The sequence below is a fragment of the Aegilops tauschii genome, chromosome 1 (genome assembly GCF_002575655.3).
Source record: "Aegilops tauschii subsp. strangulata cultivar AL8/78 chromosome 1, Aet v6.0, whole genome shotgun sequence".
Lineage (NCBI taxonomy): Eukaryota > Viridiplantae > Streptophyta > Magnoliopsida > Poales > Poaceae > Aegilops > Aegilops tauschii.
In genome coordinates, this window is record NC_053035.3 from 41670040 (window position 1) to 41697830 (window position 27791).

Genomic DNA, 27791 nt, shown 5'->3' on the forward strand with positions numbered 1-27791 from the left:
CGCACGCTGAGCCGTCTCGACGAGGTCGGTGCAGATGTCCGGCTCAGGGCCCGGCTCGCCAATCTTGCCAATGAAAACATGGATTCCGCCGAAGGGGACCCGGTACCCGTACTCGATTGAGCCGGCCTCGGGGCCCCAGCCTGCATCGTCGATGTAGAGCTTGCCGCGACGACTCTTGGTCATCCGGCCCACAGCGTATCCCTTGAGCCCTTCGAAGCTGCCCTTCAAGAACTCAACTCTACCGTGCGCTAGCCCCACGGTGGGCGCCAACTGTCGTGGAATTGTCACGACAGATGTCCTCGTGCAAGGACTTAGTCGTGGAGCCATCGCAACTAGGAAGCTTAAAGGGGTTAAACGGGACAAAGGACACGAGGATTATACTGGTTCAGCCCCTTACGGTGAAGGTAAAAGCCTACTCCAGTTGAGGTGGAATTACTTAGGGTTTCGATGACCAGGGAGCTTAACCGCTATGCCTGGCTATCGATCTGATGTTACTTGTCCTGAACCGCCGCTGGGTCGTCCCTTTATATAGAGGTTAACGCCCAGCGGCTCTCAGAGTCCCGGTCGGCTTATAAACAGTGTCCGACCTGGACTCTTAACTATTCTTGCCTTACACTACAAGTCATGCCTTAACGGCGGTTTATCACTACGGGCCTTAAGCCGCCTCTAGGCCTTAGGCCCATTACTGAACCGCCATCCTCAAGCTTGATATTGGTCTTCATGTGATGATCGTCATGACATAACCCGTCCCCTTCTGGGCGGGTGACTCCAGTAGTTATATCCCCAACACCCTCCATTCCAGAATATAGTGCGTCCGCGCTTTCTAAGGTCCAACTTTGATCATAAATTAACCAACGAGACCGACTGTGACGGGAGAAAAAATTATATAATTGGAAACTTTTTTGAATACGAATTCACTGATATAACTTTTGCTCCCGCCGTAGTCGATCTCGTTGGTTAAATTTATGGTCAAAGTTGAAACACTGGAATAGAGGAAGCACTGAACGGAGGGAGTATTAGCTTACAACTTTGCAGAGACCAATGATTAGTCTCTCTGCTTTTCTTGTTGATCAGCAGTCAGCTTGATCATATCATGAAGCACTGAACTGACCGTGCGCGTGCACGTGGAGTCTGGTCGCCACTAGATCTCTTTGCCTTGTCAGCACGTTGTACATCACCACTAGTTCAAATCAAGAGGCCCCAAATTAAACAAAGTTGTTAATCATGAGTTTTGCTTCGCTAGGACCACCCCCCCCCCCCCCCCCTTGGGAAAGTTTGCAGATTTCAATGCAGATTAAAAGTTATCCTTTCAATCTAAAAAATATTAAATTGTTGAGAGGATAGATGTTTGCATGAATTGATCATGAATGTACGAGAATATCATTTTTAAGTAACTTAACGTTTGTGCTAACTTTTCTAGCTGGGTGTACCGAAGCAAAACTCGTTAATCATTTGATTGTGTATGCAAGATTGCTGAGTTAATATGCATATATTCCTTGACTTCATTAAAGTTTATTGATGTATTCATTTCTCTATTAAACAAAAGCTTGTTAGTCATCTAAGTGGCCCGACTTAGTTTCTAGATACTTTGATGATATTATGGACAACTGTTATTGTGCATGCGATGCTACTAATAGAAGTAGCATCACTGAACAATAGTGTTTATCACTTGTGAAGTTGTAATGCTAGTGTGTCGTTTACCCAAAGGTGTCCCATGTCATATGGCCTGAACAAGCTACCGCAGCCCCCATCTATTCCCACCCAAGTGTGAGCTTAATTATTGTGCAAATATGAATATCTTTTACTGGAATTTTTGGAGGATTCAAAATAGAGAGATTCCTTTTTGTATTGACAAGGCACCCAGCATCCTTAAGCATGGAAGGTCTAAATTTAACCATAAATCCAAGGAACTCGTATAAGAGTGGAAATAGTCATCTACAATATGTTCTGGGGCTAGTATTCTATGCTCTCCTAGAAGGACAAGATTTTTTGCATACGATATATCTCACCTGCTGCAGGATGGAATTCGTGCTTGCCTTCGCGGCCACTAATAGGTCATGGGCCATCAAATTATCTTCTCTCATATTCCGCGTGCGATTGCCTTGTGTGGGGTTGCCCAGTTATTCTATCATGCGAGAATGTGCTCCTACAGGAACGGTTTAGAACGTCATTTTTTTCGTACTTTTTCGTTTCTTTTTCTTTTTATCCTTTTCATTTATTTTACCATTTATCATTTTCGCTATTGCTCTCTTTCTCTTTTTATTGCTTATTTTCTTCCTTATATAATTTTCTATCTTTTCTTTTTAGTATCCTTTCTTCTTTTAGTTCTTATATTTTGTTCATCTCGAAACAATATTCATATTATTTTTTAAAATGTTTATCATGCATTTCCAAATATTTACTACCTAATTAAGAACAAATCATAGTGTATTTCAACAAAAGTGTTTATCGGGTATCTAAAAAGTATTGCTATAGTACTGTATTAAAAAATGATCACCATGTATTTGGTAAATGGTCATCGTGTATTATGCATCTCGTTTTTCAAAAAAAAACATCATGTATTGAAAAATTGTTCATAATATACATGTGAGTATTTGTTAAATATTTACTTGTGATTTGGTGTAACAGTGCACGCGGAAAATATATTCTTCTGCAAACCATGTCACCTTGTAAGATGATGTATAACATATAAACATAGTAGAGAGAGAGAGAGAGAGAGAGAGAGAGAGAGAGAGAGAGAGAGAGAGCGCATTAAATGTCTAACTTGGCATACTTAGTGTTCCGTGTAGCCGAGTTCACCCTCGATCAACTGACGGCAAGGATTTGATTCTCCCTCTTACCTCTTAGGGTCCATTTCAAAATTCTCGATGAATAATAGATTGAGCACTTGAGCACTTTCTTTTTATGTTTACAAAGTGACTTAAATTCTCGATGAAGAATAGATTGAGCACATCAGCACTTCATTTTTATGTTTACAAAGTGACTTGAACAAAAGCGAAGAAACCGTAATGCTACTTCTCCCAGTTTGCAGTTAAGTTAGCCCACGACTTATTAGGAAGTTTACTTTTAGCAATGGAGATGACCAAGGAAATAATATCCAGCAGAAAAGAGAATATTCCTTTAATATAAACTTGATTAACATAACCATACAACAGAATTGTATTATAAAGAAACACACAAAATAAATGTTTAGTTAAGGAACAAATGAATCAAACCACCTGATGTGTCGAACTAGAATTGAGCTTGGATATGGTCTATGATGTTCTTGTCCACTTGGAAGGCTTTGGCTAGGATATCATCTGAGATGGTTTGCTTGGATCCAAAAACTGCATTGGCTATGGTGATCACACCGGGGTTCTTGCTGCTCAGCGCCGCAATGGCTATCGCTTCGTTGTTTCCAATGTTAAACTGAAAGTGAATCACTACCGGAATCGCACCCTATGCCGACGGCCAGGGCCGTCGGCATAGCCATGACTAGCTGTCGGGGCAGGCCTATGCCGACGGCACCCGTCGGCATAGCGCCGTCGGCAAAATATCCGTCGGCGTAGCCAGGATGACCGTCGGCATAGAAAAGCCGTCGGCATAGACCCTATGCCGACGGTGGCCGTACATCTATGCCGACGGCCCTGGCCGTCGGCAACGTCATCGCCTAACGGCGGCCGCCGTCAAGTGCTGCCCAATAGCTTCTCGCCACATGGCTAGACGCCGTTCAGCATGGGGCATGTCTATTCCGACGGCCTAGCCGTCGGCTTAGTTTGAAACTATGCCGATGGCTAGGCCGTCGGCATAGACATGCCACGTGTCAGAAACTGGGCGCTCCTGGGGCACGTCTATGCCGACGGCCAAACTAAGCCGACGGCTAGGCCGTCGGCATAGACGTGCCACGTGTCGGCCACTGGGAGCTCACGCCAGGCCTATGCCGACGGCTAAGCCGTCGGCATAGTTTCTGTCCAGTTTTTTTTTCTTTTTTCTGTTTCTTTTCAGCTCAATTCATTTGAATATACACAACATATATAACAAACAGCATATATAAGAAGCAGCATCACGTAACAATAAGGAGCAGCATCACACAACAAATTCATCATCACACATCATAAGAAGCATCGCAAAGCATAAACATATAAGTATCATCACCATCAAGCATATAAGAATCTCACAAACAACAATAAGATAAGAAACATCACAAGCATATAAGTATCATAGCATCGAGAACCGCCACAATATGCCCGAAAGGCTTAAGCGCCAGGACGTCGAGCATCGCGGAGGTCGTCACCGCCAAGACCGCCGAAGCCCAGGTCGTCACTGCTAGCGGCAGCGCTACCGCCAAGACTGCCTCCACGTCCGCCTCCGCCTCCGTGGATCGGAGTGGTCGGGCTCCGTGTCTCGGGAGTGCTGCGAAGACCACCGCCAATGGTAGATGCACCTGTTCCCTGGATGTTGAAAAGATATATTAACGGGATAAAAGACTGTGTTGAAAGGCATGACATGCTTTGGGTGAATTGATTGGGGATGAACTAACCGGCGAGGGGCCAGCGTTCTGTGCCACAAACTCCTCAAAGGTCCGCAGCACTGGTTGTGCTGGAGGACCCTCTGCTGATGGCCAATGAGGACACCTGCCGGACGCAATTTCCTGAAAAGCGTGCTGCATCTCGCGATCCCGCTGCTGATGGTATGCATGAAGGCGGTCTTGCCACGCCATGGTCTCCTGGCATGTGTACTCCATGTAGGCCTACAGTATGACATGATGAGACTCATAAAACTACTAAATGCGGAAAATAAAGGGAGCAATGAAGATAAAAGGGAAAATACTTACAGTTTGCTGCTCCTGAAAGAGGGACAGTGACGGTGCACTGCTCATGCGCGTGCTCGTGCGCTGGCTCAGGGTCGGGTCGATCCGACGGAGCTGTGTGTAGGAGATAGTAGGAGTGATCACAGCATCGAGAACCGCCTCCCGACCGTGCTCCTTCGGCCCCATGCCCACCACCACCCTTTCGTCCAGATCCGCCGCAATGGGGTCAGGTGTGTCAGGATGTAACGCCAGATACCCATCGGAGTAGGCCTTCTTCCTATGCGCGGCCTTCTTGCCGTAGTACTTGGGCTCGCCAGGCTTGGGGTCCTTCCGCGTATGGGCGATCTCCCATGCCTGCATGTGTGAGAGCGGCCGCTTCAGTTTCTCCTCCTGCACCACCAAACAGAGGTCAGTCATACATAAGAAAGTGATGGTAAATAGAAGAAGAAGAATGTTTAATGGGGTTAGTCATACATTAACTGCCTTGTGGAGATAGTGGTTTCGGTTTCCCTGAGCATGTACTCCCTCCTTCCCTCGGTTAGCCTTGTTTTTGACTCTCATAGCCGCCCAGGCTCCAGCCTCATCACACCAAAGATCCACCAATGCCGCCCAGGATTCGTCTTTTCCATAACACCAATTTGGTAACACCTACATAATGAAAGCATAATGGCATGTCAACACGAAACGGTGAAATGTACCACAAGGTAATGAAAGCATAATGAAAAATCTTTTATACTTACCTTCAAGAACTCGTCCCTCTCCAAGGTAATGCTCATCCTCCGCGCGTCTTCCTTGGTCATCTTCACACCAAGATAGTCGTGATGGTATGTCGAGATGGCCACATAGTGCACCTCGTACTACATCTGGCGGGCCTTCTTCTTGCATTGGCGCAGCACGATCTGGTCCTCTCTGGCCCTGTGCTCCGGAAGAACTCGATAGAATTTCTACAATCATGCATGAAACAAGAATGGAAGAAGCCATGAGTTAAATCATTCATGAAACTAGAATGGACTTGTGCTTCTGAAGAGAACTCACCCAGAAAGTGGTGATCATGGCCTTGGCATGGGTCCCATGGTCCGCGTGGAGGGCTGCTTCCCAGTGCTCCCAGCTCGTGGCCAAGACCCGATGGTCCGGGTGCCTGACTGGATCCGGACAGTACAACCCCGGCCAGTGTAACTTCAGCAAGACGGTGATGAGGCCGTTGGGAATACGGACCCCTTTAGAATATATCCAGTTGCTGCAAAAGAATGAACTGTTAGCATGTGACAAGCAAAATAAATAACAACCGGAATGAGCATGTGACAAGCAAAATAATGAAATTATTATAAAGTGGCACTTAGTCTTTCCCCGTGGGCTCAATGAGCCACTTCTGCTCCTCAGTAGCAGGAACCTGCTTTGGTAGCTTTGCGTTACCACGCAGCCACCCCTTGTTGTCAACCCCCTCCCCGCCAGCACCATCATCCCCGCCACCACCCTCCCCCTCGCCTGCCTCCCCCTCCCCAACCTCCTCCTCATCCTCCTCCTCCTCGTCCTCCTCCTCCACCTCCTCCTCGGCCCCATCCCGAACCTCCTCCTCCTCGCCTGCCTCGTCCTCCTCCTCACCAGAGGAGGGTACCTCACTAGAGGAGGGTACCTCACTAGAGGATGGCCTCGAAGACAACACCCCTAAGTCGGTGAGGGTGCGCTCTTTCTGGCCGCGACCCCCCTGTAGTGGCTCTCCCCCCACCACCTCGCCCTCTAGGGGCTCTCCCCCCGCCCCCTCCTCCTCTAGGGGCACCTCTCCCTCGACCTCCCTGTGAGGAGTCATCATCAAGTAGCCGGGGGGGAGGATTACGTGCTCGACCACTCCGACTAGGCAGGCCAACGACCTTGCGTAGGAAACCCACGCCGTCGGCCTTCCCCTTGCCCATGTTCCACGAACCTGCATTGAAAAGAGAATAAGCAATTAGTAAGTTAATGAAATGAAGGAAAAGGCATGATAATAAACACATTAATAAAAATGCATAAAAGGCATATTCCTAAACTATAGAAAAAAAAGACTTGACACGTACATCTGCTAGAAACCATATGAATCATCACTGTTGTAACCTCTTTCTCGGTCCGTCTCATCATCACTATCAATCATATCATCTTCGTTGTCTGACGGAGGTGGAGGCTCTTCCTCGTCGTCAGCGTCTTCGTTTAACGTTGATCGGCTCTAGCTTTAACGTTATCCTTTGTCTTATCAGGAATATTGAGGATCGTGTGGAAAAGGGACTCTGCCACATTCTTTTCGGTGTGCATCACATCGATATTGTAAGGAAGTTTGAGGTCCTTGAAATAGGGAAGCTGTGAGAAGGGGGTAATGTGAGTCCAGTTGTGCGTCTCACCATATCCCTCGAAGCCTTTGGCTTTGCCTTTGCCTTTGCCTTTGAATTTAGGCTGGAGAGCTTTTAGCTGAGCAAGAACATCTGCTCCCAAAAATGTTGGAATCTCGGTTACTTCATGAACAACCCGGCCTTTCGTGAAGTTCTTCTTGTCTTCCCTGTCTGGATGGTCTGGAGGGAGGAACTGTCGATGCAGGTCAAAGGCTACATACTTGCCACCCTTACTCAGCCAAATCATTCGCAGAGCCTGCATGCACACTGGGCATGGCATCTTCCCACTTGTACACCATCCGCAGAATAAAGCATAGCCGGGAAAGTCATGCATGCAATAGTGCAACCAAACTTTCATCAAGAAATTTCTCTGCAGATCCCGGTCGTATGTCAACGTCAGAAAGTACCAAGAATGGTGCAAAGCATCCACCAACGGCTGCATAAACACACCCAATTGCTTCCACGGATAATCAGGCCCCGGAATGATGAGCGAAACATGGTCTGGCGTTGCATTAGGGCACCGGGAGGAAGATTGAGTGGAATTACAAACACGAGCCAGCAGTTGTACGGATTGGACGACATACCATATGGATTCAACCCATCACCTGATATGGCTATTCTGACATTCCCAGCCTCGGCTGCTTCCTCGGGGTATTCTTCATCGAACGACTTCCATGCTTCCCCTTCCGATGGATGTACGATTTTTTTGGATTGTACCTTATACCTTCCTTGTGCCACTTCATCATTTTGGCAGACTCCTTCGTGATGAAAAGGCACTGCAATCTTTTTATAAATTCAAGATACCGAAGAACCTTAACGGGGATGGTTAGCTGCTTTTTCTCACCATCCTCACCGACCACATCAATGTACCGAGACGAACCGCACTGCCTACAGTACTTGTCATCCGCATACTCGTGCCTAAACAAAAGGCAATTCTTCGGGCAAACATCTATTTTCTCATAGTCCATAGAGAGTGCCTTCATGATTTTCTTTGTATCGTACATGCTTTTCGGCAGTTCATGACCCTCAGGGAGGCTGTTAGCCCATACTCCCAAGAATGCTTCGAAGCATTTCTGGCTACAGCCGTACTCAGCCTTGACTGCAATTAGATGCGAGATGGCATCCAGCTGAGATATTTTCGCCCCCGCATAAAGAGGTTTCTTCGACGAGGCCAAGACCTCCAAGAAGGTCTTTGCGGTTGCCTCCGGCTCCTCCGATTCATTCTCTGAAGGTGTCGCATTTCCCGTTTCTGCAACAATGACATCATCTAGCATGTCCCTGACCCCGTCGTCCTCATATCCATCGATGCGTTGTCGCATCACCTCCTCTCTACAACGGACCTGCTTGGCTATGTTTATCGGCGGCATGTCAAAGTTTGGCATATATCCGTGCGTGCGAAGGTGCTCACTCATGTCCGTCTGATTTCTACGGTGACGTCTGGCACATCTCGCACAGGGGCATGGTGGGATAATTCTCATTGGACGACGGAATATCTCCTTCAAATAGACATCGATTTTCGCGATCCACTCTGATGTTACTCGATTCCGACGGATAAAACCACTGTACATCCACTGATTATCTGCCATCCTCTGCTTTTTTGCAAGCCACACAACATAATTAAGGATTCATTTAAATTAATCACATCAAATTTTCAGTTTCTACCGCGTTTAATCCACCTACATCTCTAATAGGTAAAGATGGGTCCTAATCCCACCCGAGGATGTGTAGATTGAGTACGTTCTCCATTGTACCCCGTTCCGAGACAAAATTTCGGCAGCACCTCCCCGCTGTTCTCCAGATACACGTCTCGGCAAATAGCCGAGAGAATGTGCTCCGGAGAACAATGGGGAGGCGCCGCCGAAATCCTGTCTCGGAACGGGGTAGAACATGGAGAACATACCCAATCTACACATCCTCGGGCTGTCCGTGGAAAACGCTGGACAATCCGAAAGAGCTGCGGTGATAAATATGCAATTGAATGCACATTTATCGATGCAACCCTTTCGGACGGGAGACGCCTAGGTTACGCCAGTTGACTTGAGAATGAAATCTAGTGATATGAAAAAATGGAAAAGATGGACTTGTAGCTCACCCTCGGCTGTAGAGGAAGTAGTCGAAGAGCAGAGGGATGCTCAGGGGGACCAACGCGTCGTACAACGGTCACTCCGATGAAATGCGACACCACAAAGCCTGCAAAATCCATCGCGAAAAAAAATTTAGAACATCACAATCATCATCATCATCATCATCTCAAAAATCATCGAAGCATAAAAAAATATCATCATCTATCATCCACATCATCATCTAACAATCATCTATCATCGGTCATCATCATCATCTCAAAATCATCGAAGCATAAAAAATCATCATTGTCTCTCCTCATCTAACAATCATCATCATCTAAAAGAAATCCATATGAACAAGTTATGAACATGACCCTTTTTCTCAAATAAGTATTCTTTAGCAAGACCGTTAAGTGTCAATAAATATTTCATCATTGATTTGTAGCAACACCATCATGATCAAAATACCACCGTGCAAAAAGTATATAATCACACATCACATAACAACATTCACACTTCAACTTAATAACTCATATTGCTAATAACATCCATTGATCAATATTTTGCAAACTAACTACATCTAACAAATATGACATACATTCCATCATCTATGCATTCATCCACCTAAAAACAGTACCAAAACACTAAAAAAGAAGAAAAAACTCACGTAGGAGAGGGGCGGTGGCGATTGGGGGCGGTGATGAGCTGCAGTTGGAGGGCCAGTTGGGGGGCGGCGGCGGTTGGAGGGCCAGTTGCTCCAACCGGCCGGGAAGGGTGCGCCGGACCCGCGGCCGGAGTCGAGCCCTTGCGGGCCGGGGCGGGGCGGGGCTGGCCGGAGAAGCAGAGGAGGGCGTCCGCCGCCGCTAGCAGCAGCGCTGGTCGGGGAGGGGCGCGGGCCAGCCGGAGCCGCGACCCGTTGTGGTCGGGGCGGCCGTCGCGCAGTCGGAGGGAGGGCGGGGCGGCGGTGGGGTCGGGAGGAGGCTGGGGGTGTGGAGGCGGCAGTGCGGGTGTGGAGGCGGCGGCGGCAGTGCGGGTGTGGAGATGACGGCGGCGCGGCGCGGGTGGGTGGAGATGGCGGCGGTCGGTGGCGGGGCGAGCGGCTAGGGGGCGTCGACAGCGCGGAGAGGGTGGCGGCGGCAGTTGGGTCGGGGTGCGAGCAGAGAAACGAGTGGAGGAGGAGGGCCGGGGTGTCGAGGATAAGGTGGTCCTATGCCGAAGGCCAGGCCGTCGGCATAGGAGTGGTCCCCACATGACAGCGAGAGGGCCATCGAGTGGATAAGGGTGGCTCTATGCCGACGGCCAGGCCGTCAGCATAGATAGGAGGCCTATGCCGTCGGCATAGATGGCAACTATTTTTTTTGAAAAAATAGTCCCACCTCGTCTAGGGAAAAGCAATTTGACCTGTTTAAATAGTTCACTAATCCATACGTTATAAGCTAAGGTATTCATTAGACTTATATGAAGAAAATGGACAATTGCTGTGAACTTTTCAGTGCTCGGGCACCGGGCGTGCCCGGGCAGCCGGCCCGGTGTCCGAGCACTAAAAGGTTCACAGCAATTGTACATTTTCAATGATGAATACCAGAGTTTTTAATCAATTCAATTATTACATTTTTAGATTCTTAGTTTACCGTCTGCATGGGACCCGGGACCCAGCACTTGGAGGGGGGAAACGGGCGCGTCGGGTCTACACGGAGGGGATCATGCCGTGGGTCTGGCCCAGATGTTGCTCCAAAGTGTTCCTATGGACTGACCTAACACGACTGGGTGGATAGGTCCACTGCTCAAAGCCCGTCCGTGCAAAGTCAAAGGGCTAGATCACGTGGTCAAACGCTACAGGGTTAGGTGGGACGGGGGCCCTGGGGGTAGCAATGCCACCCGAGCGTCGCACCGGGCCCTCATACATGCGGGGTGGTGTGGTGGCATGTCCCAAGAGGCGGCACGCGTCTCCGGGGTGTGCCCCCCTCACGGACGGCGCCGCCGCCGGCACCTGGAGGGGGGAAACGGGCGCGTCGGGTCTACACGGAGGGGATCTTACTGTGGGTCTATCCCGGATGTTGCTCCAAAGTGTTCCTATGGGCTGACCTAACACAACCGGGTGGATAGGTCCACTGCTCAAAGCCCGTCCGTGCAAAGTCAAAGGGCTAGATCCCGTGGTCAAACGCTACAGGGTTAGGCGGGACGGGGGCCCTGGAGGGGTAGCAATGCCACCCGAGCGTTGCACCGGCCCTCATACATGCGGGGTCGTGTGGTGGCATGTCCTAAGAGGCGGCACGCGTTTCCGGGGTGTGCCCCCCTCACGGACGGCGGCGCCGCCGGCACCTGGAGGGGGGAAACGGACGCGTCGGGTCTACACATAGGGGATCTTGCCGTGGGTCTATCCCGGATGTTGCTCCAAAGTGTTCCTATGGACTGACCTAACACAACCGGGTGGATAGGTCCACTGCTAAAGGCCCGTCCGTGCAAAGTCAAAGGGCTAGATCCCGTGGTCAAACGCTGTAGGGTTAGGCGGGACGGGGATCCTGGGGGGCAGCAATGCCACCCGAGCGTCGCACCGGGCCCTCATACATGCGGGGTGGTGTGGTGGCATGTCCCAAGAGGCGGCACGCGTCTCCGGGGTGTGCCTCCCCTCACGGACGGCGCCGCCGCCATCACCTGGAGGGGGGAAACGGGCGCGTCGGGTCTACACGGAGGGGATCTTGCCGCGGGTCTGGCCCGGATGTTGCTCCGAAGTATTCCTATGGACTGACCTAACACAACCGGGTGGATAGGTCCACTGCTCAAAGCCCGTCCTTGCAAAGTCAAAGGGCTAGATCCCGTGGTCAAACGCTACAGGGTTAGGCGGGACGGGGGCCCTGGAGGGGTAGTAATGCCACCCGAGCGACGCACCGGGCCCTCATACATGCGGGGTGGTGTGGTGGCATGTCCGAAGAGGTGGCACACGTCTCCGGGGAGTGCCCCCCTCACGGAAGGCGCCGCCGCCGGCACCTGGAGGGGGGAAACGGGCGCGTCAGGTCTACACGGAGGGGATCTTGCTGTGGGTCTGGCCCGGATGCTGCTCCAAAGTGTTCCTATGGGCTGACCTAACACAACAGGGTGGATAGGTCCACTGCTGAAAGCCCGTCCGTGCAAAGTCAAAGGGCTAGATCCCGTGGTCAAACATTACAGGGTTAGGCGGGACGGGGGCCCTGGAGGGGTAGCCATGCCACCCGAGCGTCGCACCGGGCCCTCATACATGCGGGATGGTGTGGTGGCATGTCCAAAGAGGCGGCACGCATCTCCGGGGTGTGCCCCCCTCACGGACGGCGGCGCCGCCGGCACCTGGAGGGGGGAAATGGACGCGTCGGGTCTACACGGAGGGGATCTTGCCGTGGTTCTGGCCCGGATGTTGCTCCAAAGTGTTCCTATGGACTGACCTAAGACAACCGGGTGGATAGGTCCACTGCTCAAGGCCCGTCCGTGCAAAGTCAAAGGGCTAGATCCCGTGGTCAAACGCTACAGGGTTAGGCGGGACGGGGGCCCTGGGGGGGTAGCAATGCCACCCGAGCGTCGCACCGGCCCTCATACATGCGGGGTGGTGTGGTGGCATGTCCCAAGAGGCGGCACGCGTCTCCGGGGTGTGCCCCCCCTCACGGACGGCGCCGCCGCCGGCACCTGGAGGAGGGAAACGGGCGCGTCGGGTCTACACGGAGGGGATCTTACTGTGGGTCTATCCCGGATGTTGCTCCAAAGTGTTCCTATGGGCTGACCTAACACAACCGGGTGGATAGGTCCACTGCTCAAAGCCCGTCCGTGCAAAGTCAAAGGGCTAGATCCCGTGGTCAAACGCTACAGGGTTAGGCGAGACGGGGGCCCTGGGGGGTAGCAATGCCACCCGAGCGTCGCATCGGGCCCTCATACATGCGGGGTGATGTGGTGGCATGTCCCAAGAGGCGGCACGCGTCTCCGGGGTGTGCCCCCCTCACGGACGGCGCCGCCGCCGGCACCTGGAGGGGGGAAACGGGTGCATCGGGTCTACACGGAGGGGATCTTACCGTGGGTCTGGCCCGGATGTTGGTCCAAACTGTTCCTATGGAATGACCTAACACTACCGGGTCGATAGGTCCACTGCTCAAAGCCCGTCCGTGCAAAGTCAAAGGGCTAGATCCCGTGGTCAAACGCTACAGGGTTAGGCGGGACGGGGGCCCTCGGGGGTAGCAATGCCACCCGAGCGTCGCACCGGGCCCTCATACATGCGGGGTGGTGTGGTGGCATGTCCCAAGAGGCGGCACGCGTCTCCGGGGTGTGCCCCCCCTCACGGACGGCGCCGCCGGCAGCACCTGGAGGGGGGAAACGGGCGCGTCGGGTCTACACGGAGGGGATCTTGCCGTGGGTCTGGCCCGGATGTTGCTCCAAAGTGTTCCTATGGACTGACCTAACACAACCGGGTGGATAGGTCCACTGCTCAAAGCCCGTCCGTGCAAAGTCAAAGGGCTAGATCCCGTGGTCAAACGCTACAGGGTTAGGCGAGACGGGGGCCCTGGGGGGTAGCAATGCCACCCGAGCGTCGCATCGGGCCCTCATACATGCGGGGTGGTGTGGTGGCATGTCCCAAGAGGCGGCACGCGTCTCCGGGGTGTGCCCCCCTCACGGACGGCGGCGCCGCCGGCACCTGGAGGGGGGAAACGGACGCGCCGGGTGTACACAGAGGGGATCTTGCCGTGGGTCTATCCCGGATGTTGCTCCAAAGTGTTCCTTTGGACTGACCTAACACAACCGGGTGGATATATCCACTGCTCAAGGCCCGTCCGTGCAAAGTCAAAGGGCTAGATCCCGTGGTCAAACGCTATAGGGTTAGGCGGGACGGGGAACTTGGGGGGTAGCAATGCCACCCGAGCGTCGCAGCGGGCCCTCATACATGCGGGGTGGTGTGGTGGCATGTCCCAAGAGGCGGCACGCCTCTCCGGGGTGTGCCCTCCCCTCACGGACGGCGCCGTCGCCGGCACCTGGATGGGGGAAACGGGCGCGTCGGGTCTACACGGAGGGAATCTTGCCGTGGGTCTGGCCCGGATGTTGCTCCAAAGTGTTCCTATGGACTGACCTAACACAAACGGGTGGATAGGTCCACTGCTCAAAGCCCGTCCGTGCAAAGTCAAAGGGCTAGATCCCGTGGTCAAACGCTACAGGGTTAGGCGGGACGGGGGCCCTGGAGGGGTAGCAATGCCACCCGAGCGTCGCACCGGCCCTCATACATGCGGGGTGGTGTGGTGGCATGTCCCAAGAAGCGGCACGCGTCTCCGGGGTGTGCCCCCCCTCACGGACGGCGCCGCCGCCGGCACCTGGAGGGGGGAAACGGGCGCGTCGGGTCTACACGGAGGGGATCTTACTGTGGGTCTATCCCGGATGTTGCTCCAAAGTGTTCCTATGGGCTGACCTAACACAACCGGGTGGATAGGTCCACTGCTCAAAGCCCGTCCGTGCAAAGTCAAAAGGCTAGATCCCGTGGTCAAACGCTACAGGGTTAGGCGCTACGTGGGCCCTGGAGGGGTAGCAATGCCACCCGAGCGTCGCACCGGCCCTCATACATGCGGGGTGGTGTGGTGGCATGTCCGAAGAGGCGGCACGCGTCTCCGGGGTGTGCCCCCCTCACGGACGGCGGCGCCGCTGGCACCTGGAGGGGGGAAACAGACGCGTCGGGTCTACACGTAGGGGATCTTACCGTGGGTCTATCCCGGATGTTGCTCCAAAGTGTTCCTATGGACTGACCTAACACAACCGGGTGGATAGGTCCACCGCTAAAGGCCCGTCTGTGCAAAGTCAAAGGGCTAGATCCCGTGGTCAAACGCTGTAGGGTTAGGCGGGACGGGGACCCTGGGGGGCAGCAATGCCACCCGAGCGTCGCACCGGGCCCTCATACATGCGGGGTGGTGTGGTGGCATGTCCCAAGAGGCGGCACGCGTCTCCGGGGTGTGCCTCCCCTCACGGACGGCGCCGCCGCCGGCACCTGGAGGGGGGAAACGGGCGCGTCGGGTCTACACGGAGGGGATCTTGCCGTGGGTCTGGCCCGGATGTTGCTCCGAAGTGTTCCTATGGACTGACCTAACACAACCGGGTGGATAGGTCCACTGCTCAAAGCCCGTCCGTGCAAAGTCAAAGGACTAGGTCCCGTGGTCAAACGCTACAGGGTTAGGCGGGACGGGGGCCCTGGAGAGGTAGCAATGCCACCCGAGCGTCGCACCGGGCCCTCATACATGCGGGGTGGTGTGGTGGCATGTCCGAAGAGGTGGCACGCGTCTCCGGGGAGTGCCCCCCCTCACGGAAGGCGCCGCCGCCGGCACCTGGAGGGGGGAAACGGGCGCGTCGGGTCTACACGGAGGGGATCTTGCTGTGGGTCTGGCCCGGATGCTGCTCCAAAGTGTTCCTATGGGCTGACCTAACACAACAGGGTGGATAGGTCCACTGCTCAAAGCCCGTCCGTGCAAAGTCAAAGGGCTAGATCCCGTGGTCAAACGTTACAGGGTTAGGCAGGACGGGGGCCCTGGAGGGGTAGCAATGCCACCCGAGCGTCGCACCGGGCCCTCATACATGCGGGATGGTGTGGTGGCATGTCCAAAGAGGCGGCACGCATCTCCGGGGTGTGCCCCCCTCACGGACGGCGGCGCCGCCGGCACCTGGAGGGGGGAAACGGATGCGTCGGGTCTACACGGAGGGGATCTTGCCGTGGGTCTGGCCCGGATGTTGCTCCAAAGTGTTCCTATGCACTGACCTAACACAACCGGGTGGATAGGTCCACTGCTCAAGGCCCGTCCGTGCAAAATCAAAGGGCTAGGTCCCGTGGTTAAACGCTATAGGGTTAGGCGGGACGGGGGCCCTGGGGGGTAGCAATGCCACCCGAGCGTCGCAGCGGGCCCTCATACATGCGGGGTGATGTGGTGGCATGTCCCAAGAGGCGGCACGCGTCTCCGGGGTGTGCCGCCCTCACGGACAGCGCCGTCGCCGGCACCTGGAGGGGGGAAACGGACGCGTCGGGTCTACACGGAGGGGATCTTGCCGTGGGTCTGGCCCGGATGTTGCTCCAAAGTGTTCCTATGTACTGACCTAACACAACCAGGTGGATAGGTCCACTGCTCAAAGCCCGTCCGTGCAAAGTCAAAGGGCTAGATCCCATGGTCAAACGCTACAGGGTTAGGCGGGACGGGGGCCCTGGGGGGTAGCAATGCCACCCGAGCGTCGCACCGGGCCGTCATACATGCGGGGTGGTGTGGTGGCGTGTCCCAAGAGGCGACACGCGTCTCCGGGGTGTGCCCCCCTCACGGACGGCGCCGCCGCCGGCACCTGGAGGGGGGAGACGGGTGCGTCGGGTCTACACGGAGGGGATCCTACCGTGGGTCTGGCCCGGATGTTGCTCCAAAGTGTTCCTATGGAATGACCTAACACTACCGGGTCGATAGGTCCACTGCTCAAAGCCCGTCCGTGCAAAGTCAAAGGGCTAGATCCCGTGGTCAAACGCTACAAGGTTAGACGGGACGGGGGCCCTGGGGGTAGCAATGCCACCCGAGCGTCGCACCGGGCCCTCATACATGCGGGGTGGTGTGGTGGCATGTCCAAAGAGGCGGCACGCGTCTCCGGGGTGTGCCCCCCCCCTCACGGATGGCGCCGCCGCCGGCACCTGGAGGGGGGAAACGGGCGCGTCGGGTCTACATGGAGGGGATCTTGCCGTGGGTCTGGCCCGGATGTTGCTCCAAAGTGTTCCTATGGACTGACCTAACACAACCGGGTGGATAGGTCCACTGCTCAAGGCCCGTCCGTGCAATGTCAAAGGGCTAGATCCCGTGGTCAAACGCTATAGGGTTAGGCGGGACGGGGACCCTGGGGGGTAGCAATGCCACCCGAGCGTCGCACCGGGCCCTCATACATGCGGGGTGGTGTGGTGGCATGTCCCAAGAGGCGGCACGCGTCTCCGGGGTGTGCCCCCCTCACGGACGGCGGCGCCGCCGGCACCTGGAGGGGGGAAACGGACGCGTCGGGTCTACACAGAGGGGATCTTGCCGTGGGTCTATCCCGGATGTTGCTCCAAAGTGTTCCTATGGACTGACCTAACACAACCGGGTGGATAGGTCCACTGCTCAAGGCCCGTCCGTGCAATGTCAAAGGGCTAGATCCCGTGGTCAAACGCTATAGGGTTAGGCGGGACGGGGAACCTGGGGGGTAGCAATGCCACCCGAGCATCGCACCGGGCCCTCATACATGCGGGGTGGTGTGGTGGCATGTCCCAAGAGGCGGCACGCGTCTCCGGGGTGTGCCCCCCCTCACGGACGGCGCCGTCGCCGGCACCTGGATGGGGGAAACGGGCGCGTCGGGTGTACACGGAGGGAATCTTGCCGTGGGTCTGGCCCGGATGTTGCTCCAAAGTGTTCCTATGGACTGACCTAACACAACCGGGTGGATAGGTCCACTGCTCAAAGCCCGTCCGTGCAAAGTCAAAGGGCTAGATCCCGTGGTCAAACGCTACAGGGTTAGGCGGGACGGGGGCCCTGGGGGGTAGCAATGCCACCCGAGCGTCGCACCGGGCCCTCATACATGCGGGTTGGTGTGGTGGCATGTCCCAAGAGGCGGCACGCGTCTCCGGGGTGTGCCCCCCTCACGGACGGCGCCGCCGCCGGCACCTGGAGGGGGGAAACGGGTGCGTCGGGTCTACACGGAGGGGATCTTGCCGTGGGTCTGGCCCGGATGGTTCTCCAAAGTGTTCCTATGGACTGACCTAACACTAACGGGTGGATAGGTCCACTGCTCAAAGCCCGTCCGTGCAAGGTCAAAGGGCTAGATCCCGTGGTCAAACGCTACAGGGTTAGGCGGGACGGGGGCCCTGGGGGGTAGCAATGCCACCCGAGCGTCGCACCGGCCCCTCATACATGCGGGGTGGTGTGGTGGCATGTCCCAAGAGGCGGCACGCGTCTCCGGGGTGTGCCCCCCCCCTCATGGACGGCGCCGCCGCCGGCACCTGGAGGGGGGAAACGGGCGCGTCGGGTCTACACGGAGGGGATCTTGCCGTGGGTGTGGCCCGGATGTTGCTCCAAAGTGTTCCTATGGACTGACCTAACACAACCGGGTGGATAGGTCCACTGCTCAAAGCCCGTCCGTGCAAAGTCAAAGGGCTAGATCCCGTGGTCAAACGTTACAGGGTTAGGCAGGACGGGGGCCCTGGGGGGTAGCAATGCCACCCGAGCGTCGCACCGGGCCCTCATACATGCGGGGTGGTGTGGTGGCATGTCCCAAGAGGCGGCACGCGTCTCCGGGAGGTGCCCCCCTCCAAGTGACGGCGGCACTGCCTTGCGTGCAGGGGGCACACCGCGGAGCCCCAAGACGGGCGTCTACGCATGCCTGAACACTTTCACATATGCGTCGGGACCCGTGCGATGTTTCGGTGACGTAGCTACACCCCGAATCCCCCCACCAACTAGAATTCCCTCCGTGTCGACCGTTTCCCCCCTCCGTGACACGGCGATAGCGACGTTCGTAACGGGGGGCAATCGATATACAATCAGGGTATGTTTTTTAAGATAAGGCATAATTATCTTATGCAAAAACAAAAACTAAAATAAAGTAAAAATGAGAAAATAAAGTAAAAATAAAAAAATAGTATGCCGACGGCGAGGCCGTCGGCATATCTGTGCACACACGGAGGTGCAGTCCCACGGATCGATGACGTGGCATGGCACACGGATCGATGACGTGGCACAGGGGCCTATGCCGACGGCTATACCGTAGGCATATATTTGCCATAGGTAGTATAAAGCAAAATTTAAAATAAAACTAAATAAATGTATGCCGACGGCTAAGCCGTCGACATATCTGTGCACACACGGAGGTGCAGTCCCACGGATCGATGACGTGGCATAGCACATGGATCGATGACGTGGCAGAGGGGTATTGGCCAGGTCTATGCCGACGGCTATGCCGTCGGCATAGGGCTGGCACGGATATGCCGACGGCCGCCGTTACCACCCGTCGGCGTAGGCTCAACGTCGTCAAATGGTCAGCGCTGACCTTGTATCTGGGCAAGGGCTATGCCGACGGCTGCTCCTATGCCGACGAGCCCCGTAGGCGTATCTCGAGCGGTCCCGACGGCCTCGTCGATGCCGACGGCCCCGTCGGCATATATGGATTTATGCCGACGGCTTTTCTACACCTACGGCCTGCCCTTGGCCGTTGGCATAGCTCCATTTATGCCGACGGGTGCCGTCGGCATAGATTTGGCCGTCGGCAAACCAAGTTTTTCTGGTAGTGAATCAAGCCTTGTGGAAACACAAACACGTCCCCTTTGTTCAAAACTTTTGATAACAACTTGTTCTCAGGGTTTGAAGTCACGAAACCAACATAGAGTGAGCCTTCCAACACTGTCAGGATCTCGGTTGCACGAGGGTGAAGGTGCGGTGGGTTTTGACCATAAGGTGCATAATCAACACGCGCCAATGAGACACCCAAAGTTAACTGCAGTCACAATGGAGCCTTGCTTGTTGCTTGTGTTGCCGGCCATGTGGAGGCCAGAGAAGTAGAAGTCCTCTACCACTGCGGTCTTTGGGTCCTTGCATGCGAATCCATTGACAAAAACTGCACATATACATATACATATTTCAAGCAGTTAACAACTATGGATTGGCACTAATAAGTAACTAGGAACATTTCACTGCACGTATGACTGTGTAATTGTACATACCTTGAGACGTCTTGTCAGCGACGCAGAAATCCTGAAGCTGGCCCGGGTCAGAGGCAAGAGCACGAGATGCCGAGAAAGCCAACAGGGCAAGGAGGAAAAACTTTGAAGCCATTTGGATGCAAACGTTGATTCACACTAAATCAAGTGTGTTTGATCAGGTAGAGAAGAACTGCTTGCGCTCGTGCTGCACAGTGATGCTTCAAAGGGTTGGAGGAGACCGGTATATATAGGGACATGGAGGAAGATCTTTTGTGTTTGTTTTGTTGGTGCGCATGTGGATATGGAGGAAACGGTCTTCACTAGCTTTCTAATTCCCAAGTCTAAAGCGTGTTCCTGGCCGGCCTTCCTGTGACGACCAACTAATAGATCTCACCCTCTCTTTTAATTTCTCTGCATGGTTTGAACAAGTCATATTCGTAGCATGTACTAGCTCTCTTGTCTTGTGTCTTGTCTCCACACTTGAACTAGATGGAACTTGGCGATGCAGCCATCAACCTGAAGGCTTAAACACATTATTAAACAAAAATTGCTTTTGAAGCCCGGACCCCATGAAGGCCTCCAAATTCAAATTTTAAATTTTGTCAAAATTCATATTTTTACGTTTCAAAAAATTCTGAAAAAATATAGATATTTATGAAGGCATAACACACATGTGTGTAAAATTTCAGGCAAAATATGGTGAAATGAGGGTTGTGCAAAAAAAATCGAGGGCTTTTTAATACACGATACTATTTATCCTTCAAGACCATGAATTTGCCTTTTTTGTACATATCGCATTTCAAGGTATTTCACCCTAAAATTTTACACACATACACATAACATCTTGTTTACTTACACAATATTTTTCAGATGTTTTAAAAAAAGGAAAGTATGAATTTTAAAATTGTTTCAAAATTTTCGAGCTCGAGTGAGCTCGGTCGCCAAAATGACGTCCTCATTATTAAAGGGTTAACTTGAAAAAACACCTGTAGCGGTAACAAAACAGTAATAGAAAATGCCTGCATGTGGGAGCAGGCCAGCACAGACGCTTTCCAGCGGAAAGCTTTCTATCTTGGGCCGCATTTGGTAGGCTTCATTAGGTACAGCCAGACCCGCATGGGATGAAATCGTCCTATTTGGTTGTCTGGACTGCATTTGTTTCCTGGCCTGCACGAACTTCAAAGCAGCTCTGGGCCTGCATACAGAGGAATGGACGAATCGGCTGTTTTTCTCGAGCCACGCGTGGCCGGCGCCTGCACGCGTGGGGAAGCGCGAGAGATGACGGGATGTATCATAACTCCCCACGCTCTCTCGAGTCACCTTCCACGGCAGTTCACACGCACTCGCTCTCTCCCCCTCGCCGCCCCTTCGGTGGCTCCGATGGCAGAACCACCGTCGAGCCGCGCGCCCCCACTCCCATCATCACTGGTATCATCCCCATCCAAGAGAGTTGGATTGCTGGCCTCCCCTCTTCCGAACGGGATCTTGCCACGGTTCTCTGGGCGTCGTCCCCTTTCTGCACCATGCCGCCGCCACGTGCCAATGTAGCACCGCTGCCGCGCGCTCCGGCTCCGCCACCGGTGTCGGACCTCCTAATGTTGGGCTCGACGACGGCGGGGTTCTAACCCCCACCGCCCGCGGTTTGACCGGGCCGGCTTATGGGCGTATTTTTACCCCCCCTTCATGGGTTTTCTCCCTTGTGTCCAGTGCAAGGGGAGGGGAACTTGTGACTCATCTTTGGCTGTGGCATCACCCCTGTTCCCACCAGGGTTTTCTCCATGGTCTCCGTACACTGCACCGGCATCCGCTCCGATAAGCTTTGATTCTCCCCCTTGCAAATGAGTTTGTAGTTAGGGTTCTTGTAGTAGTTCTAGTAATGGTAGATTTGATTGTTCACAGTGGATTAGATTGGATTGGATTTGACTCGATCCGAATCCACTACATTTGGGTTGAATCAGACCAATGCTAGTGTTGATAGTGGTTAGATGAGAATGATGCTTCCTTAGTCATGCTAGATTTATGCATATGGGTCTGTTCTTTCAACGTTGTTACTGTGTAGGGTAGATTGGTTTGTTCATGCGATATTCATACTGCCTACAATGCTACTTTGGTGTTGTTCTTTCCTGTTTTGGTGTTGTTCTTGCTGTTTTGTTGTTGGTCTGGCTGTGTAAGTGTGTATGTTGCCACATTGATTGCATGATCATCATAGGACAATGCACGTGCATGCTAATAGGACAAACCTGAATGCCAAAAATAGTAGTAGGATCAAGTGCATGCTAGTAAGACAATGCATTTGGCATGATCTCATAGCACTAAGCACTGATCATTGGCATTTGCACTTGTGCAGTGTTATGATCTGATCATAGCACGACTCAAATGCAACTACCACTATTCAGCAGAAGTTGCAAATGATTACTGCCAATGATCATCTCTACTTTGCTAACTGACATCTACTTTACTGCACTAGTAGAAAAAGGGGCTTTTGTCCCGGTTGGTAAGGCCCTTTAGTCCCGGTTTTTGAACCGGGACTAAAGGGTCATTACTAATCCCTCTCCCCTTTAGTCCCGGTTCTTACACGAACCGGGACTAAAGGCCGCGACCACGTGGAGCTCCACCTTTAGTCCCGGTTGGTAACACCAACCGGGATTAAAGGAAATTTTATGATTTTTTTTTTTGAAATTTTTTTTAGAATTTTTTTTAGAATTTTTTTAATTTTCAAATTTCTGAATTATTTTAACCTCTAATCTCTAATCACCACCCCTCATCACTGCTCAATTTATCCTCTAATCTCTAATCATCCCTCATCATTCCAAATCATCTAACTTCCCGAACGGTCACCCATCCTCCCACTCCCCCAGCCTGAGCACGCTTAACTTCCGGGTTCTATTCTCCCTCGTTTCCAGGTCTGCACTTGTTGTTTTCCTGCCAATAGTAAGATGTCAATCCTATTAACCCTCAGGAATTTTGCTTGAGCATGAAGTGACACATTTCACTGGTTGAGTTTAAAACTATTGTTTTAAAAAACAATAATTATTTAGTAACACTAATATTTCTTGAATAATTAGTTTGACCATTGTTTGACCACAGTTTGACCAGATTTGACCAAAATTCAAAATAACTGAAATAATTATTTAGTAACACTAATATTCTAGAATAATTAGTTTAACCATTGTTTGACCACAATTTGAAATTTTTTCGATTTTTTCCACTCTAGATCTTAAAAGGCCCGTATCTTTTTTTCTGTTAGGTTTTTGAGGATTTTGAAAATGTTTAACAAGGTTCCCCTAGTTAAATTCGGATGTAACTTTTCGAGTAGATGATTTTTCATATAAAAAACTTTTTCATCCGAGTTCGTATGCAAAAGTTATGCCCATTTTACAATTTCCAGAGAGATTTTGCAAATAAAGTCGAAATTCATATTTGTTAATTTTCCCAACAACTAGACCACATATCACATGGGAAACTTATTTTATTTTATTTTTCTGACATTTCCATCATTTTCTTTTGTTTTTTCTAAAACTGAAAAGGCGGTCCGGGTGGGTAGAGTTTGAAAATGGGACCTTTAGTACCGGTTCGTGCCATGAACCGGTACTAATGCCTCAAAGCCCATTAGTACCGGTTGGTGGCACCAACCGGGACTAAAACTAAAGGTCTAACCTTTAGTTCCGGTTGGTGCCACCAACCGGGACTAATGGGCATCGCACCCTTTAGGACCGGTTCGTGGCACCAACCGGGACTAAAGGGCCCAGGTGAACCGGGACTAATGCCTTAGCCGCACGAACCGGGACGAATGCTCACATTAGTCCCGATTCGTGACTGAACCGGGACTAATGTGAATACTGCCCTGTGACCAAAGCCCTGTTTTCTACTAGTGCTGACAAGATAATGAAGACGGAGTGGGACAAAGCCAGTGGAGGAGCTCAAGTCGTTGTCGGCGCCGAGGCTGCCATGGACCTCAGCAGGGGCATGGGATCAGCACCCTGGGGTCCAGCAGGGGCATGGGATGCCCTGCTGCTTTAAACTTATGTGTAGTACAATATGGTAACTAAAACTTGAACTGCATTATTTACTGTAAGAAGATTATTATTTAATAGTTGTAAAAAATTTAAGAATATAAATAGAATAGAAAATGGTTAGACTTTCTTCAATGCATGGTTGTGCGTTGAGGTGAACATTTTCCCCGTGCATGATTCCATGTTGTGGTGACATGTTTGCATGTTGAAAGAAATAAGTTAGTGGAGATCAATAATTTAGTACACAATCTCTACCCATTATAAAAAAAATTCGAATAGATATATCCATGATCAAGGATGAACTTGGTTACTAGCCACAATTAGTCATTTTTGAAGGTGATTTTCAAGACAATCATGGGATGGGATGATACCCTCAGAAAGGGTCTAGATAAGTTCTGAAATGAACCATGGTGAACATTAGGCATTGTCCATGCCTTGTCATAAACTCATGATGATGATTATTACTTAGTTAGATAAAATATTTGATTATATACTAAACTCGTAATCATTTCTCTTTTAAATTTACAAAGTGACTTGAAGAAACACACAACTATAATGAAACTTGGAGGATTGCAATGGGATCAACCAAGACCCATTTAACCGTTCACCTTTAATTTGCTAGAGGAGACGACAAAGAAAATAATAATGGAAACAACTGAGAACATTATTATTTTTATTCCATTAAAGCTGAATTAGCATAACCATATAATGGTATTACATTTTAAAGAAATATGCATTACAATCTTCAATCAAATAACAAATTAACGAATCAAATAAACAAATCATGTGGTGTATTCCTAGAACCGAGCTAGAATATGATCTACCATCTTCTTGTCCACCTGGAAGGCTTTGGCAAGTATATCACCTGAGATGGATGGGTTCGATCCAAACACCGTATTGGCTATGGTGATCACTCTAGGGTTTTTGCTTCTCAGCGCCACAATGGCTATCACCTTGTTGGTTCCGTTGTTGAACTGAAAGTGAATCGGCCCTTGTGGAAACAGAAACACATCCCCTTTGTCAAGAACATCTGAGAATAGCTTGCACTGGTACGACGACGTCCTATACAAACTGGTTTTACCCCTTTCCCCGACAGAGTTCTGAACTGTTCTTTGCCTGTGTGCGATAGGGGGGGGGGGGGTGTCCATCCCACACGACCCAGAAATCCTCAACAATATGGAGTGAGAATGCATACGTTTGGCAGAAATAAGTGTATGCAATGCTCGCGTCTATCCCAAATGTGAGTCCTCACCCAACTGTTTGGGATATATCAAATTTCCCAAACACTCCATCCTTACTATTCGTGTGGGATGGCATTACCGTCGCACGCGCTATTCGGTGGTGCAGCGTTTACGATGCGCTCCCGATCACAAACAGTTCACAATTTTAAAGCATGTATGATAAGGAGACTATCACACACATCCATTTTTCCAGCACCGCATGCGATACATAATTAAGAAGATAACTTAACCATCGTACATGTATCAGATGAGTTTACGAAACGTCGGACTGTCGTACTCGTGTCGGATGGGATAACAATTGCACGCGCTATTCTGTGGTGCAACGTTTACGATGCGAATGACATCACAAACAGTTCATGATTATAAAGCGTATACGCTAAGGTCATACGAGCATGGCCGGTCAAATTGAACACGGTCTTTTGCCTTTTGTTCTTTTCTCTTCATCCTCCTCCTTCTACCTTTGTTCTTTGATTTTTCTCCTACGACACAAAGTCAAAAACAAACTTTTCAAGAGTTTTTTTATCAAATTATTTATGAGAGAAAAATAACCAAGCAAAAATTTGACAAAATAATGGGTTGCCTCCCATTAAGGGCCGGTTTTTATGTTGCTAAGCTCAACCTCATACCTTGATATCATTTCAAGTCTCTGGTGGCTTGAGATTTTCTTTACTTACTACACATACTCGCTTAGGTGGGGGAATGTACTTTTCCTTCGCTCCTGGCTTCTTTGCGATAACTTCACTATTTCATCATCGCAAATTCTAAAAGTTACTTTCCCTTCGACACAATCCAACGCTGCACCTACACATTATTCAAAAACAGCCTACCGAGAATGATGGATAATTTTTATGTATCAAAAGAATAACCGTGAATCCATGCATGCTAAAATGCTCAACATGTTGCCATAGCATGAATGAAATGCAAACAATTCAATCAACCATGCAATGAACGATCATCTCACTGGAGACGAAGCGTAAGGTACCCCACAAGAAAAAAGATCAAGCTTGACCTTCGGGAGATGAGGAAGAAACGGATTACGTAAATACGTCGCGGCACCGTCCCAGGCCGCTAGACGGAGAGCGCACGACTGTGCTCAGGCCCAGGCCGCTGGCTGGGGCTTCTCGGCTCCGAAGAAAAAATGAACTCAGCTTGTGAAGGAGGGTATTGGTGCTTGGAACGACAGAAGACGGTACGACGAGGTCGACTCGAAAGCTAGGAGGAGGAGGAGTAGGAAAGCACCAAAATTTGCGTGTAAATCGAATAGTGGAGCAACCAAGGTGTCGGCATCTTCAAAATCAACAATGCCGACATTGGCAACTAAATTAGGCTGCTGCCAATTCATCGGTGTTTAGATGAGGTGCTAAGCATATTAAATAGATTAGCAACTATGCTCCCCAATGCATAGGTGCTTAGCTTATTATAGCTAAGCTTGCTTCATTTGATGATTTAGCAACTAAATTTTTTGATGCATTGATGGGTTTCTTTCATTTAAATGTTTTGTCTAGGTTCACATGTTTGGCATTGTTTTTTTCCGGGGTCACGACACTCATCTTTCTCCTCTTAATTAACTTGCCATTTCAGATTTTTTTGTTTTCATGGCAGGCTTAGCACCTGTATAAGGTGGAGCACTGGAAAGGGCCTTAAACCACCGCCCTGGACGGAATTGGGTACGACATTTTGTGTCTCGTTGTTTGCAAAAAAACCTCATCTTGACGGAGCGGAAGCTTTCAGGAGGAGAAGGTTCCAGTGTGCAGCCGAGATGGGGAAGACGGCAACCAGGCGGACGACTTGGTTGCATGGTTCCAAATCGCGGCTGGCCACGATCGAGCTCGAGCATGAAGGCCGGCGAGGACGGGTAGAGCGAGACAACGCTGGTGATGCCCTTATATACAGAACCAAAACAAACCGACCTAGGGAGCTGACCTAAGTGCTTAGGTAGTGGCCGATTTTTCTGAGCTATGTGCGTACATATTAGATTTCTTAACGTACGGCTGCCCTTGCCAGTAAAAACGAATTTTACTTGCTGCCGACATGCAGCCATGCGACAGGGTGAAGCCCACAGACCCGACCGTGAATTTGGTGTGAGCTTGCGTCGGCGGACGTTTCGATGACAAATGGCGTGGATAGGCAGCGTTGCATGGCCGGAGCTAAAATAAAGACAAAGCTACAAACCACGCCCCGACGGGACGGCGGCCGTCTATGTTTGCGCGTCTGTGATCTTGGGCCGGCTCAAACCAAGCTACAAGTACCGTAGCCATACGCCGATGGAGACTGGAGAGCACGAGCTAGGAGCTGATCCATCGATCGAGAGCTAGCAGTTAGGACTTAGGATAGAGATGGCGGTGTCACGGCGGACGGGGTGGATCGCCGCCTGCCTCCTGGCGCGCCTGCTTATGGTGACCGTCCTGCTCATGTCCGTGCGCTTCGTTCTGGCCAACTACATCCATTGGGACCATACACAGGGCGTCTACAAGCTCCAGAGCTACACGTATATACTCCTCTCGTATCCTGTCGTGGAATTGTCACGACAGATGTTTTTAGTGTGAGGACTTAGTCGTGAGGCCAACACATCTATGTGGTAACTTGAGAGGGGTTGAGCAGAATCGAGAAAACACAAGACAAGACAAGGATTTAGACAGCTTCGGGCCCCGGC

General features: G+C 51.6%; 1 pseudogene; it reads right to left on the reverse strand.

The window, feature by feature from the left end:
• Positions 1-3231: 3231 nt before the first annotated feature.
• On the reverse strand, positions 3232-20017 carry LOC109749676 (putative germin-like protein 2-1; annotated as a pseudogene).
• Between the last annotated feature and the right edge of the window lie 7774 nt (positions 20018-27791).